Below are 16,726 nucleotides of genomic sequence, written 5' to 3' on the forward strand. Positions count from 1 at the left end.
GTATATATTAGTATATATATAAATATATAAAAAGTAAGGAGATCAAAAAATTTACAAGTATACAAAAATTACAATAATACTATAATACAATGCTGACAAGTATGTGAAAAAATTCAGAACATGAGCTTAAAGCACAGTTGAGTGTTGTTGTAAAGTTAGGCACCAACCGAATTGCCTCAATACCATCGAGTATCAAAAAATGTCTTGTCTTTCGGTACCAAATTTTGATATCTGAAGGTTCTTGTTAACGTCAATGAGCCAATAACCATGCAGCATGCTTGATGTGCCCAAATCTAAAAGTGATTGTAATTGGCTGTAGTTATGTAAACACTAGTTCACGCCGGTTACGCACAGAGATGTGGTTCATGGATGTAAAAGACATGGAGAAAATCAAAAGTGTGGCTACATTGCACCAGGCTTGATGCAACAGCGCACAATGCAATTGGGGAGGGAGGGGATGTATAGCTCCCACTCGAGGTCCTGGGAGATGATGGTGCCCAGGACGCTGAAGGAGTCCACAGTGGCGACTGCAGAGTCACCCAGGATGATGGGGGAGAGTGGGGCTGGGCTCTTTCTGAAGTCCACGACCATCTCCACTGTCTTCAGATCGTTGAGCTCCAGACTGTTCTGGCTGCACCAGGTCACCAGATGGTCAATCTCCCACCTGTAGGCAGACTCACCCCCCCAGATGAGCCCAATGAGGGTGGTGTCATCTGCAAAATTCAGGAGCTTGACAAATTGGTGACTGGAGGTGCAGCTGCTTGGTGTACAGGGAGAAGAGCAGAGGGGAAAGAACGCAGCCCTTAGAGGATCCGGTGCTGATGGTCCTGGAGTCAGAGAGATGTTTTTCCAGTTTCACATGTTACTTCCTGTCTGTCAATCAAACCAACTTTATATTTTTTTTTTATATAGTAGTAGTTTATAATAGTACAAGTCTTAAGTTCAACACACAGCAGCTGTCTTGCACAGCATCACTTTATTTGACACCCATACAACACAGATAAAAGTAGTAGTCAAGGTATAGTCAATGGCGCGGGAAGTGGGGGTGCTGAGGGTGCTGCAGCACCCTGCTTTTTCTATGGGCTATGGTTTAACTGCAGGCAATTAAAAAGATAATTTTAATTGCCAACAGATCATTAAAATATTTATAGCCTACTGAAATATTAAGGGTTTGACTATGAGAAGAGTAGACTGTGCAGGTTTGATTATGTTTGATTTTTTAGTTCATCAAATCAAAACAAGATGTGTATTAACCAATCGCTCTCTCTCTCTCTCTCTCTCTCTCCCCCCTGTGTGTCATTTCTGTGGTTGTTTTAATGTTTACAATATTGGCCGGTTTTCTTTTTATCCTATCCTATCTGCTCTTCGAAATATTTACCATCGCCCATTAATTCAGCAGTTTTAAGAATTAGAGTTATTGAACTGATGCATATTTGCCAATTCAGCCGTATTTGGCTTTCTGCATTGTTTAAGGTTCTTAGGCTAAAATCATTAAATAGAAAAACATGGGATAGGAGTAGGCCAACATGGTTATGAGTGTGATTGTAACATTGTATAATTATGTGGTTTATAATGGAGTGTAGTAACAAGTGACAAACTGACTGACAGCTGTCATGTGAACGTCTACGGTGTGAATGCGCTTCGGTACATCAAATACACTCCTCTTTATGAAGTAGCAGAGTTGTATCCTCACTGTCCTTTCTTATAATAATCTAATGTTCTAATAACCTGGACGTGGATCATAGCCTATCTCTTACCCGCATCCATCCTTCATCCTCTCTTTGTAGTTTCTATACATTAGTTCAGTGTTTTTAATTGCTTTGGCTGCTTCAACACTAAGTGTTCACATTTGCCAACAAAACAAAAATTATTTATTAATGTAGCACAGCATTTATTATTGCGTCATTATTTAGGCTGACTTTCTCTCAGCACCCCCAGCTGCGACTGACTTCCAGCGCCCCTGGGTACAGTAACAAATGTGCCAATCCGAATCCAGCAAGCAAATGTGATAAAATTGCTTTAGTGGCTTTGATGTGTCAATGCTGGTAAATATGACAGTGGTGTATTGCCAATTTGTGAGCCTAGATGGAGTAACATTGCGTTTTGACATGCCACATACACTGCTGATGTGTGTTGCACCTCACTGTACTTAGAAGATTGGTCCAGCAACGTAAACTTAGTGGACTTGAAGACATAGTTTTAGGAAAAAAAGGTCAAAATTGATGCAGCAGAAGGAGAGATATCTTGATTTTTAGTCTCCTGTGAGGGTCAAGCGACAAAAACACCGGATCCTACATTTTCCATAACAATTCAACAGTGTTTCTCCCTTCGTCTCTCCCTGTCTGGTAAATACCCATGTCTTTCAAATTCCACACCTCTAGTTAGAAACGATGTCGCAAGCTGAATGTGAGATAATGGTGATGACATTATACGTTATTTTCTCAGTCTAAAAAGCTCCTTTCAGAGCCACAGAAGACACCATACAACTGTTCTTACATACTGAGAAGTAACTACTCTTAATGACGAGCAAACCGGTGGAGTGCCTTTTTTTATTTATCAGTGGTCATGTGATTTCGGTTTGCCTATCTCTCCAAGTTATATGGAGACAAAACAACATCGAATAAATAATAATAACAACAAACTGGAAATCCTAAAACTAACAAACTATGACAACAGAGTATTAATCCAGAGCCTCAGGCATGCCTGATGTAGGCCTGCCTGCCTGCCTGCCTGCAGAAATAGGCTTTGGCTGTGTGGGAGAGAAAACTGGCTCAATTGTCTGAGAGGGTAAGTGCTAAGGCAACACTGTTAGTCATCGATTGCAAGCAATAAGGTGGAGGGTCACATGCTATTTCCTGTGGGAGCCTGTGCGTTCTGTTGTGTTTGGCTGTGTGTGTGTGTGTGTGTGTATATGTGTACAAATGGAAATATACGTGAAGGTCTCACACAAAGTATGAAAGGGCTCAGTCATCCTTGCTTGTAGAGAGCACCATTGCAGCTGAAATGCTACAGAGCTGTTTTATTTAAAGGTCCAGTGTGTAATATTTCTGAGGCCCTATTGACAGAAATGCAATATAAGATCCATAACTATGTTTTCAGTGGTGTATAAAGACCTTACATAATGAACCATTATGTTTTTATTACCTTAGAATGAGACATTTATATCTACATAACCGCGGGCACCCCCTGCCGTGGAGGCGGAGCGCCTGTGGCGCGCTGTATTTTGTCGTCATGTTTCTACCGTAGCCGTCAACGAACAAACAGCGCTACAGAGCACGTTTCATCATCACGGCGTTCTTCTTCTGCTTGTGTAATTCCGGTAGTGTAGACACCCGTCACTACATTGAATACGTACAAAGAAGAAGAGGGACTAATATTAATAGTAATATACAGTCTCCAAGTAGTCTTCTGGTTTATTAGAAGTAAGATATGACATTTGGACTACTGAAGGAGCACACAGGTGTTAATTCGCACGAGAGCTGACAGCCAGACGGAGTTGGGACAGACAGCTGACGGCAGAAATCGAGGATTTTGTGGATTTTCCCAGATGGAAGGCTATAACGTTAATGTGGGACAGAAGTTGTCTGTTTTCTGCTGGACAGGTAATTAACTTTGTTTGTCAGACTTTAGCGATGCAAATGAAAGCTGTTGTTTGATTGCATTAAAAAAACGTTATTGGATATTGCATCCCACACAAATATGTAATTTGTACTTTCACATGCTAAATTCCCATTAAAACGTTGCACCGTTTTACCACAAACTGAAATTATGGCTGTCAGTACTACTTTGTGTTTCTGTTGTATTTCAAAAAAATTCAAAAGACATTTTGGTAATATTTGCAGATTGCTTATCTAATTAAGCAAAGCGAGAGGAGCCTTGATTCTCACCAGCCAATGCCTTTGTAAACTTCATGTATTATGTGGTTTATAATGGATTGCATTGTGAGACATTTTGGATGAAAGTATCCATCAAATGGGATATGCTGTCATTGACTAGCTCCCAACACTGGAGATCTTTCCAAAGATGTGCAGTTTTCTTAATACCTAAACCTCGCTGTTTCAAACAAAGATTTGCCATTACATTCATATGTTTTTCACACAAACAAAATACAGTTTTAAGTTATGTCAAGCATAAGCACAGACTTCAACAAATTACAATCCTATTTTGTTTTTTTCACATGCACATCAGCAAAAGGACAAAAAAAGAAGACCGTGTTGTTTTTTTACAGTTTCATTATTCTTTAAATACAAATTTGTTTGCGTGTTGCTTGAGCACCCAGTGTGATTCTCGCTGTTATGTTTACCAAACAACCCAATTTAAAAGCTTTATTGTTTTCATGACCCCGCTGGTCTTTAAGGACGTATAAAATACCAAAAGTATTAAAGCTTACCAAGCATAATGGCAGTTTAACCATCAGGGCAGGTATCTTGCACACAACTGTTCTAGAATGCACGCATCAACAGCAAAGTGCAACAAAACCACAATTGGACAAGGCTTCACCTCCTATTGCGGTTAGCAGGGAAACAAGAACATGGTGATACGACAGGTATCTTTGTTCATCTCATGGTTGACAACCGAGCTGCCTGCAAATGTGACAGTCAGTCAGTTAACATCCAAATTCAAGTCCACATGCCCTTGCCAGCATGGAACAAAGGGAACATAAAATCATGTTACAGTTAATCTGATGGACAGCATATATGTGACCCAGCATACTGTATTTCTATGATACAAGGGCCTAGGTTTCATTTCAGTATCACAGTAACACTTTTTCTGTACCAATTTCTGCCTTTTCTGCATCAGTTTATGTAAAATGCAATAAAATGCTGTAACCGTTTAAGGCATTCTGTATTGCTTTCAAATTCACCTGTAGATCAACATTTCTCATTTAATACAATCCCTGCTGAGTCATAGGCATGATTTAGTCTTCCCTTCTCTTTTTTGTCTTCTGTGTGGGTAAGTAACCTCGAATGAATTAATTTTAATAAATTTAGAAACGTATGGACTTTAGCTTCTGTGTTTCAGCAAGTTGTCTAATAATTTTCAACATTATGCTTATTTCCAAATCCCAATTACACATACAGTATCTGTGATCTCTGACATTTTGAAAATAAGGCGTAATATTTTAAGAAAAAAGGGTAAATTTATTTATAATTTTACAAAACAGAGTTGGATAACACAAAGTTGTAGTTTTCTTTATGATAGTCACACAAAGCAAAATTTTATAACAAAAATTATATACAGTAGATGAGTGGCCGGATAACAAGTCATAGCCTGAGGTAAGAAGATGCTCTGAAGTCTAGTAGTATGACAGCAGATACTTGTATCTGTATCTGTATCTCTTGACAGACAGCAGCGGGTTGAACAGGCACTGCTGCAGAACCCTCCTGTCCTGGGCAGTGCACATCCCATGCCAGCTTGTGATGTTTCCAGTCAGGAAGTTTGCCTTATTAAGCTTACTTGAGAAATACAGTCTTTTCAGAGATGAGATATGAGAAGACCATCTTAAGTTCTCTGCAATGATAATTGCCAGGAACCTAAAACTGATGATGTTGATTTCCTCCTGAAATGAAGTTTCATCGTTGTTTGAAATCCATACCAATGACGGTAGTGTCACCTGCAAACTTCACACCAGAGCTCTCTCCATATTGGGGGTTGCAGCCGTGGGTGTATTGCGTGAACAGGAGGGGGGTGAGCACACAGCCACAGGGCAGAGTGAAGGAAGTTTGACCGCCAACCCGAATGGTCTGGGGTCTGTTTATGAGGAAGTCCAATATCCAGTTGTGGAGTGTTGTACTTAAACCCAGAGTTTTAAGTTTGCCAATCAGTTTCATGTGGGAGAGTATGTTAAATGCTGAGCTGAAATCCACAAACACCATTCTGATGTAAATGTCAAGGTGTGTGTAAAAAGTGAGTGGTGGGCAGTGGCGATGGCACCCTCTGTTGATCTGCTTGTTCAGAAATGCAAGCTGGTAAGGTTGACTGGAATGTTCTTCTTTATGTGCTGGACAACAAGTTTCTCAAAGAACTTCATCAGAATGAGTGCCACAGGGTGGTAGTCATTCAGACTAGACGCTCAGACTTTTTAGGTACAGGGACAATGGTGGCTGTCTTGAAGCTGGTGGGAACACTCTCCTGTTACAGTGATATATACACACACACCTGCCCTATACTCTGCTCTGCATTAGCCTACGTTATTGTTCTGCTGATGTGGAAGGATCTCCTACGGACCCAGAACAGGATGAGACTGCACTCCACTTCATCGGAGGTGGAAAAATCAAACTAACTAAACTAAACTGAAAACACTTATGATAAGGCATAAATCTCACCATGAATCCACACAAACGTTATCTTTACCACCTTTGATAAAGTGCAGCTCAGAGACGCTTCAGTATGAAGCAACCTGAAGAAGTCAGTCTCAAAAGGAGGAGACAGTCACAAACAGGGCAAAGGTGTCAATAAGCAAGGGGGATGCAGAGCACATACTGGTCAGAGGAAAGACTATTATGACTTTTGTAGCATGGCTAGATTAGTAAAAAATAATAAATTTATGAGAATTAATACCCAATTATGAATTTTAATATTCATAAAATCAAAATTATTCCTCGTTTTAGGGCACCACCGGAGTTGTTATAATCCTAGAGTCTCCGGACCTCTAGGTAGCTTTTAATAATTATACAATTATTACTAGTGATCAGTTAGTTAATAATCGCTCAATTATCTTAAATCAGTCAGTCAGTCTCATATCTAAAGGGTCAATTCTCTTGGCAGGGACGTAGAAATAGGCAACACACACAGCTCTTGATTATATTACAGTGAATTTATTCTCTAACTAATGCGATATAAAAGGGTGGTTTAAATACAGGGAAAATAAACAATTTCTGAACAATGAGAAATGGAGGTTCGATTGTGGGAAGCATTTGACTCAAACGGCATAGGAGAACTAATGAAAGTAAGTTATGAGTTTAGGAGTTAAAATGAAATATTAGCCTTACGGGACATCTGACCACAGAATGCGTGTTAGGTCTTACGGCTTGTCGGCCTGCTTTGGCTTGTTGCACGGATCCCACGCTAGCTGCCCGATCCTGGCTTTTTGCTAGGGATTCTCCGGGGTTCTCCGTGTCTGACTGAAGAAAACGCCGTCCTCCGTCTGGCAATTCGGCTGTTTTCAGGTTTCCTTCATTGCCACGAGACCACGTGGCTTGGTCTGACCTCGGTGAAGTTGGTTCGACGAAAAAGCTTAAAAATAGAACTTTGTCGTTCCTGAATTAGTCCAGTGTAACTTAACGGACTGATAACTTTAACAAAACAAAAGAAAGAAAGACACGCCGGACGCGTGCCGAAGCGTCCAGAGAGCAGAGCGGAAGGCCAGGGCACGAGGGGAGGAGAAGAGCAGAGAGCGCCGAGAAGAGAGGAAGCCGAGAGAGAGAGCGAACAACGTCGCGTGTCGCTCTTTTGTTGCCTGGGGCGTGGTTCCCCAGAGGGCGTTTCAGGTTTCCCGAGGGACTGCCTTTCTAAACTTATGTCTAAAAGAAAATAAATCTATTTGCGCGTATTATAATCAAATATTTTCCACAATCAAACCTCAATGCTCAATGGTTCTAAGTTAAGCATTTGGTAACAGGAAACAAGTGTCACATTATTGGTCAGGATATTGATACATTTAACGGCATTTCCAACGATGGTATGTAATACTTATTTCGTCCACTTGGGGGAGCTCAGGTTACATGAGGAAAGCTTAGATTAATCCAAGACCCTCTTTCCTTAGGAACTGGGGAATTTAGTTATTCAGCCTTAAATTCAAGCTGGCGATTAAGAGTATAGTAAGACATTTCTCTATCATCATTTCTAAAGGAATTTTGTAGGAAAGTATTATGGACAAGCATTGATTACACTTTAGATGAGGGAGTTTCTTGCTGAAAATAAAAACACTGCAAAAGTAACTTATTTAGATTCTTTTCAGCACTAATATCAACAACAGATAGCAACAACATGGTAACATAACTACTCAAATAGAGGCAAACATAATCAAGTAACTAAAAGATTTAATTAAACTTAATTAAATGCTTTGAGTCTTTGGAGACTGCAGTTTTTGGTTATCTAAAGTTCGGCTTCCTGGGTTATGTCACAAGCGGGTGAGATCAGGAGTATCCCTTTGATGGGGTAATGGAACACAGACCCAGTATAGTTGCCACGGTTACATGTGTGAGGGGCCAGTTTTGATAGGCTGTTCAGGGAAATGATAATCGCTGGCTAGTGTCCCTTTGTCAGTTTAACAGTCAGGCACCGCTTTATCAGCTTCGTAGATCAAAAAGGCGCCAGTTTTACGATCAACTGCCCAGGCATAGCACTTAAAGAAAGCAACTTTCACCCCCCCTTCCATTGGGGTCTCCCCAGCAGTCCGTTGAAAGTTGATCTCCAACCCCCCCTGCTCCCCTCTGGGAGAGGAAAAGAGGAATTTGGAGTAGCTCCAACTTTATTCAATATAAAATGCACAAATCCACACCGTTGTTTCACTACAAATTATTCTCGAAATCTCTGATTATTATTTTATTATTTAAATTTTTTTTCTAACAGTGGCCCTAATAGTCCATCGCAGTTGACTAGAATTCACCCATTTGGTTTATGTTATTCTCTTGCTAATTTGAGGCTTACTATTAGCTGTTTGTGTATCAAATACATTGACTAAACACTGACACTACATTTACATTATTAGTTTATTGGCCAAACAGATGAAATAAACAAATACCCGTTTGATTGATTTTCCCTGACGTGTGCAAAAAGAATATTGTATAAGATCATTTGAAGTGCACACAAAAGAAACATAATTTAGACAGAGTGCAAAGCAATTTATTCTCATAAATAAGGTGAACAGCAGGACAAATTGCATTTAAATTGATGCCGTTTTCGTTGCCTCAGTCGAGCAAAACCGAGTACATGGTTTCATATATTGTTATCAGATGTTTGTTGCCTTATGGTATTTGAGCCAAACGCTGTGTCAGCGTGTGGAGCTGCTTGTAAAAACACAGTATGGAAGAAATAGAACACTGTTTTATTAAGTAGATCTTTTCAGTCTACCGCTTATGTCACATAAAACAAGTCATATTTTTTTGTAACTCATTGGCAGCCTACTTAAGAGACTGGCCTGGTTGTGTAGACTAAATAAATGTTTAAACATAAGTGGAATGTATTTGGTTTACACTCTTTTCAAACGAGGAAATCCAAATTATGTACCTGGGTCATCTAGTGCATCTTGCATATACCCCTCCACCTCCATCACTACTCAGGAGGGAAGCCCCTTCCTGCAGAGTGGTTATAAAGGGGTGGAGCACCGGTACCCCGTTTCCTCCGGTGCACAAGCGTTGCATGTGCATTTTACCCACCAAACAACATGCTTCTGCCTCACCAAAATGAACGTCAGTGTTTCTGTGAGAATTTGTTTTCCTTTTCTTTACTCAGTCAGTACTTCTTAGTATTAATGAGGGGCGTTTAAACTGTCAGGCAAGGTGCTCACTCACGCAACCTTTAGGAGTCTTTTCTACGTACAGTTTTATAAATGAGGCTGATCTATTGAGTTCCATATGTATATAAAAGATGTTGCGTGGCAAATATTGCATAAACTAAAGAAATTTCACTTAATTCTTCAGAATGCAAATAAACAACTACATACCAATTTATCAGAGCACAAGCAGTGAGCTGGAAAAGCCATGGATGAGTGATTTGAATTAGGTATGTGGGGCTATGTCTCCTTTTGTAATTAATTGGATGAGAGACTAATGAGAATGATGTGTAACTATTGTGTTACTCTCTGGAGTTGTAGTACTGAGCTTTTCTTGTATTCCCAGTTTTAACGTCCAGTCCGTAATTGGCTTTTCTTTTAAGTAGCGCACACATGATTGGACCCCTAAGGGCAAACCACCCTGCAGTTAAACCTACATCATGATCTCTTTACTTCTGTATAGCACAGTCTGTGGAGGAATTCCCACTCCTATATACTGTACAATAGATGCATATTTATGGGCTCAAGCTATAGATATATTCTTCACATTCAGTGTTCCAGTAACTATGGCAACAAGACATTTGCTGCTTGCTTTTATAAAATGGTATCCAATTTTCAGTCTAATGAAATTCTATTTTCTACATTATTCCAACATCACAGTGACTATCAGTGCTTGAAGGTGTGGATGAATTTGAAGACCTATTGAACTGCTGTCTTGGCCATGAGTCTTTCATTTTCTGCAGGATTTTGTGCACACTTGATGCACACTACCATTACATAATACCTCAACAGGCACGTGCCAGATGACTCATTATGTGCACAAAATGAGTCATCTGCATATCTCTAATTAATGTACAGAGTAATTTTAAATACACATTTGTGCCAATTCAGGCTGAGATAAAGTACAGTTACTATACATAAAGGAAGCATAATGATTGGCTGGATGGCAAAGGAGAAACAGCACACACCCACCATAGCAGTACAATCCCTGGCAGCGCTTGGCCTCACTGACCACCATTGACAGCATTTATGAGTCTGTGAGGGATCACTACCTTTCTTTAAGCACTAGGGACTCCTTTTTGTTGGTGCCCCTGTTGTGTCACCGTGTCCTTCTGTCTCCAGGCCAAAGTAAGCAGGAACAATTAATTTGCCATGTCTAATGTGTTCTTGGTGTCATGTTATAATTAAAGGCACTTTTTGGTCATATAATTGTACTTTCAAAAGAATAAATAGTAAAGCAGTACAAAAAAGGGCACCTTCATATCATGGTATAATCATAGAAGATATATTGGGTTACACTGTAAATATTGAGATTTATAAGCCCAAATAAACTCAATTAATTGGTTAATTAAATAAGAGGTATATGTATTTGTAAGTGGTACATTGTTATTGACTATGTACTGAGGGGAAATTGTCAACAGCTGTATATACAGTTTTACATAAATGACTTTTAAGAGTCTGATTTTAAAATTTTTGTCTGTACAACTGTTAAATGTTTAGCAATCATACATATAAATACTTTATCTTACATAAATAAAAAATCAGCTCAGTCAAGGACAAAAACTAAATATTTAACAATTTCACAAAGAAAAAGTTCTAAAATTATTATAACAGTTATCTTTAAAAGCTACAGTATCTTGTCTGAAAGTAGGGGAACTCCAAAAGATGATAACAGTCTTAATAAACAAATATTATCTGGTGCCTGATCTAGAATGATTAGAGTGCCCTGTGAGTAGCTACATACATTTCAGTGGCTCAGTGGAAAATGCAGGATAGTGCACCTTTTAACGAGAACTCATCTATCATGGTCATGTGCTGACAGTACATGCCTGCTCTCCTCTGTTTGACAAATCTTGTAGAATTTCCTCAATCATAGGTTTACACATGTCCTTAGACACAACAACAGTGTTGCTGATTTCAATTTCTGATTAACTATCATTTGTGCTGCAGATAAATGTGTAACAAGGAACTGCTGTTTAGGTATACATTTGATTTTACAAACCTGCGAAAAAGTGATAGCTGTAAGAGCTTCATGAAAACATATTAAACTCCAATATATCTACCAGGAAGGCACTAAGGATGATTGATTATGAGTAATGATTGTGTAATTTAAGTTACATAAATGGTTATTACCAATAAGTTTTGTATTGTACCTTGCAGAAATGAAGTGTCATAGTGCCATTTTGCAAATGGGTAAACGTAATTATTGCTTTATTTCTTAACACTGCAGCAGAAAGTCTCTGACTTATTCCCTCCAACAGATAATACATTATGATTAGAGAAAATGCACAGTTAATATTCACTTGTACTACTCAAAGTAGCTGTTAAAGCTACTGCTGTGAGTTATCATATTGAATTCAGATCAACAAAAATTTGCTTTACTATTTCGCATGTGGAAATATAAATCAAGGGAATTGGCATATTTAAGAAGGATTTTAAACCTTCACTATTAAGTCATACAGAGAAGGTCTATACCTCCATATTAGGTGTTAGAGGTGTTCATAATTTGTCTTTACACTGAATATATTAGTATACAGTGTATATCTCATCTCCGGGATGAACGTTTGACAAATTGGCTGGACTTTAGCTGCCAACAGTGCTAAGATCAGCCAATTATTTCAGCAGCCGGAAATGATGACAAGACAAAAATGTAAGTGAACAATCTGTTCCTCCGGCTGATTTTGAAGCTACCTACTGAGAGCAACTAAGTGCCACAGTCCACCTCATGTCCTAAAATATGAATGGTGAATTCCTTCTTCCTTTACACATTTTCACGTGATGTTTAAAATGTGGTTGTTTTATTTTTTACAATTTCATTTGCTTCCATCACCTTTTTAACAACCTTTTAATTTATGTTTTTAATTGCAGTTGTTCAAAATATTTTTTTTTACCATTTCATTAGCTTGCTGTTTGTATGTTTTGTCCTATATAGCCTACCCTATTGACTTAGTTAGGTCCATTGCCTTTTTAATATCCTTTTTTACATTTATGTTTGTAGTATGATTGATTATTAATTGATTGATTTGTCACTCGTAAAGTAATAACTATCCAATAATAATTTAGGGACAAAAAATTATTCTTTTTCTGTTTTTTGAATGTCACATGTTCAGTTACAGTTGTCCAAAGATAAGAAAAATTGAATTGAAATTACAAGTTACATGGTGGTTAAACTGTTCTAATTTAAAGGTGAAACACAATGAGAGTTTTAATCTTAGATACTTGATTGCCAGACATTCGACCTATGTTTGATTGTTTCACATTGCATTATACTGATTTTATATATATTTAAATACATTCACTCACACATAAGCATACATAACATATAAACAACACCACAGTAAGAACTACTGTATGGCATATTTGAAAATCAATAAAGGACAAAAATCTCTTTCACATTTTCCCCCTTTTCAAGATTTCTCCCTACTCTGTTCTTACACCGGTGCAACAACATGGAGTTGCTCATATAACACGGACATAATACCTCACTGGCTTCCCACTAGCAAACACTGCCAATCTGATGAATAAGTGCAATCAAGAGCGCAAGGATAAAACAAGGAACAGAACCCGGTCAAACCCGTGCCTTTCAGACCCAACCTGAATGAGCCTACCTAAGTTCCGCTAAATAGACCCAACCCCGTTCAGAGACTGAGGCTCTTTTCTGGGAAGGCTTTCCCACAAATAAAACAAAAAATAAAATAGTAATAATCTGACAACGGCCGTAGACAAACACAGAATATGGCACAGCAGCTCACCAGCAAAAAATATAACTTCTTCTAGCCAGTAAGCCACAGGTTTAGTCGCCATGCACACATTGCAGTCAACTACTACAATGTAATCTCAAAATAATAGATGATCTCCCTTACCAGTTAGTAAATTAATTTAGCCTTTTACCAAAATCAGCCAGATAAACAGGGCTGGTAAACTCAAAACATCTTTCCCAGCTGAGCTTGGCAGTAGTCCAAACTGTTATAATCCAAAACACAACAGGCATGATTGCAATGCTCTTTAAGATCAGGTGTTGTGGAGGATCACATGTTGTTGGGACCCATCCAGTTTGGGTCAGGTTGCTAATCTAATCTAATCTTCTAATCTTATCTAAACTGTCATGGCTCAAGTATGTGACAGTAAGTACCCTCAATAATGTAATTTTAAAAATATGTTACATATATGTATGTGTTAAATAACAACAGTATGTTTTTATGGCTCTGGACAGAAATGCTCTTGCCATATAATTTGGGAAACATTTCTATGAATTTTCATTAATTATTTCTACATTCTGTTTAACAAGTGACTAATATACAAACATCTCTCATTAAATCTAAAAACTATCATTGATGATAGTTTAATGATAACAATGATAATGATAATGATGAACAATATTGATATGTTAGATTTTGTCAAATGTTACGTAGTTCATCCATACTAGTGAAAAAGTTTCAAAATCTTAGTTACTGATATCTAAAACTCAGCAGATAAAACCAAAATTATCTTTTTGTTATTAGGATTTGAACTGACTCTTTCAAGGTGATGAGCATGTACAACAAAGAATGCTCTATGTAAAAACCATGACAAAGAAAGAATCACTCAAGTACTTTTGTGAAGTATAAGAGAAATCCTTTTATTACATTTGATTTCTATTCAGCTTTAGGTTTGTCCAGGTGATTCAAATGTGTTATTAACCAGGTGTATTTTAAAATGTTTATACCAAATTGTCATGATTTACTAAGCTTGTTTTCTTCCAAGGAAGACATGTGGTAAATGACACTTGTTCCTTCAGTAATCAGTGCAAAGCTAAAAATAAAAGTTTTTTGTTGTTGTTTTTTTAAGCAAATCAGGGGAAAGAAATAGTTCCCAGGCTAACCTTCATCATGCTGTGAAACTAATCCAACTGAACTCTATCAAAAGCCACCATCTCTCACCAGAAGGACATATGAAATTATCCATTCTATATATTATGAATTTAATTGAAGTTTCTAACTACTACACAGAACTATTTCTGTAAACGGCCAAATGCAGACCCTTCACAATTTCAACACAATGGTGAATGAAAGTATGATCCGGAGCAATGAAATTTAAATTACACACAAGCTCTTGGAGAGCTTTGCTTCTTTTGTTTGTGATTCGATTAAGTTTGCATGTGAAATAAGCCAGCAGAGATAGATTGCTGAGCCTGCGGCAAGAACACAAACATACCTGAAATGATGATGTAGGTTTTTCTGTGTTGTTAGGATCTACTGTGTAAAAGGTCTTTTCAAATAAGAGACTTTTCTCATGACATAATTTTTATATATAATATACTGTATAACAATAATTAATGATCAACCGATTTGGTTTTTCAGTTTTCTGTCCTTTGCTAAAAACAGCAGCAGTCGCCATCTTGGTCACTCTGCCTTCAGATAAAGTAAATTTATATTTTTCAGAGAGACATTTAGCAATTATAGTCTGTTAATATTAAAAATTGGGTTTGTCCCAGAATGCTGTACAATAATTGGGGCAGATTATGATTAGCAAATTGTGGACTGTGCCTTTAAGTTTGCATTTCAAAATGGAGCAGTCCTATCCAGATAGTCTCCTTCAGCAGGAGGGGGGGATTCATTTGAGGCAAACCTTTTACTGACACACTTGGTATTTCTCATCTCATTATTGGGGCTGATTATAATTCATAGGCTATATTAAATGTCAGAGAAAGGCCAGGGTTTGTTATGCAAATGTTAAGCATAGAATGTGTTATTTTATTGAGATTTAGTTTTTTTTCACTACATTTGTTCAGAAAAAAGACAGAAAGCAAATGCCAATAAGAATTTAATAGTTTGTTGAAAACACAAAGTGTTGACATGGAATAATCCAAATGAGGGGGTCATTTGGATTATTCCATGTCAACATGACAGTTTTTCATTGTTCAGCATAATTATCTTTTAAATAATCAGCTATAAGAAAATATAAGAAATCATGTCAGAAATTGTGTTTAGTACTGTACAATCAGACTTTCATTGCAAACCCGTAATGTAAACGATTATTCTGTAGCAATTGACTTTGAACTAAACACAATGCAAGATGTATTTTTCTTTCTTATGAGTCAAGTAGTGCCCCTAAAATACAAATTTAAAACACCTTTATCTCAAAGCCTTGATGTATAGTAGATCAAAGCAGGGAGAGAAAATTGTGAGTGCTGCCTCTATTGGTCAGCGGCAGCAGCAGGGAGAGTGTAGGCAGCTGCCGTTCTCAATAAACATGCATTGCTCTTTGCCGCTGCATTCTGAGTTTAGGATGGTTCAACCTTTTCAGCCTTTTGAGCATGGCTAGCTGTGTGACCCACAGAAACCACAGCGAGGAAAAAGAGTGTATTTTATTGCTTTCTCAGTTGTCACAGCCAGTGCTGTGAATTTGGGTTTTTATATCTCTGTTGTTTCCCATCCCTTTTTGTTGGTCTCTCTGTATGTGTGTGATGGGCGTGGCTTCACTTTGGGCACCTGGTGGAACTACACACATGCTACGATTCAACACATCTACTGCCTGGTTAAATACTGGTTTCCTGTGACTCATCGCCAGTTTGTTCCTAATGTCATGTGGTAGTGGTGGAGTTTTTTCCTGAATTCTATTTTTGTGATTATCTCTTCTGCTCTGAGTAATTTTTGTGGTCTCTTCCTGTGCCTCAGAACTCCTGTGCTTCTACCTGCTTCATTACGTTCATTACCAACCACCACATCCAATTCCTACCCGATGACGCCATCTCAAGCCAGCCTGCCTCTTGCCCTCATAAGGCCCACCAGCCACCACTTCATCTGTATGTTTGCTAATAAAAACTGTTAACATTTACATTGCCTGTTAGTGTTCTATTGTCTACTCTTGGGTCCACCAACACGAAACAAGAGAAATTGAAGATGAAGATCTGAGAGCACATGGATAAGTTGTGTAAGGTATTGGGATGCAAGATTATGAGTGCCTTATAAGTAAGTAGCAGGATCTTAAATTCAACTCTATACTTTACTGGAAGCCAGTGCAATCGCTGAAGAACTGGAGAAATATGCTCAGTATAAGGAGTTCTAGAAAGGTGCAGAATTCTGAACTAATTGAAGCTTATGTAGCAATTTGGAGGGAACACCTGTGAAAAGAGCATTACAGTAGTCTATACGTGAAGTGACCAGTGCATGAATAAGAACTGCAGTATTATTATTTGAAAGAAAGGGGCGGAGACGGTTAATATTACGCAAGTGGAAGTATGCGATCCGC

At 38.2% G+C, this 16,726-nt stretch overlaps 1 long non-coding RNA gene across 1 annotated transcript in view; it reads left to right on the forward strand.

The window, feature by feature from the left end:
• LOC123962366 overlaps positions 1-16,276 on the forward strand; it is a 38,731-nt gene extending 22,455 nt beyond the window's left edge. Inside the window, exon 3 of the long non-coding RNA XR_006822914.1 lies at positions 16,153-16,276. This is a non-coding gene — a long non-coding RNA (uncharacterized LOC123962366). The remainder of the gene's footprint in view (positions 1-16,152) is intronic.
• The last annotated feature ends 450 nt before the right edge of the window (positions 16,277-16,726 follow it).

This window comes from Micropterus dolomieu, linkage group LG22 (assembly GCF_021292245.1).
Source record: "Micropterus dolomieu isolate WLL.071019.BEF.003 ecotype Adirondacks linkage group LG22, ASM2129224v1, whole genome shotgun sequence".
NCBI lineage: Eukaryota > Metazoa > Chordata > Actinopteri > Centrarchiformes > Centrarchidae > Micropterus > Micropterus dolomieu.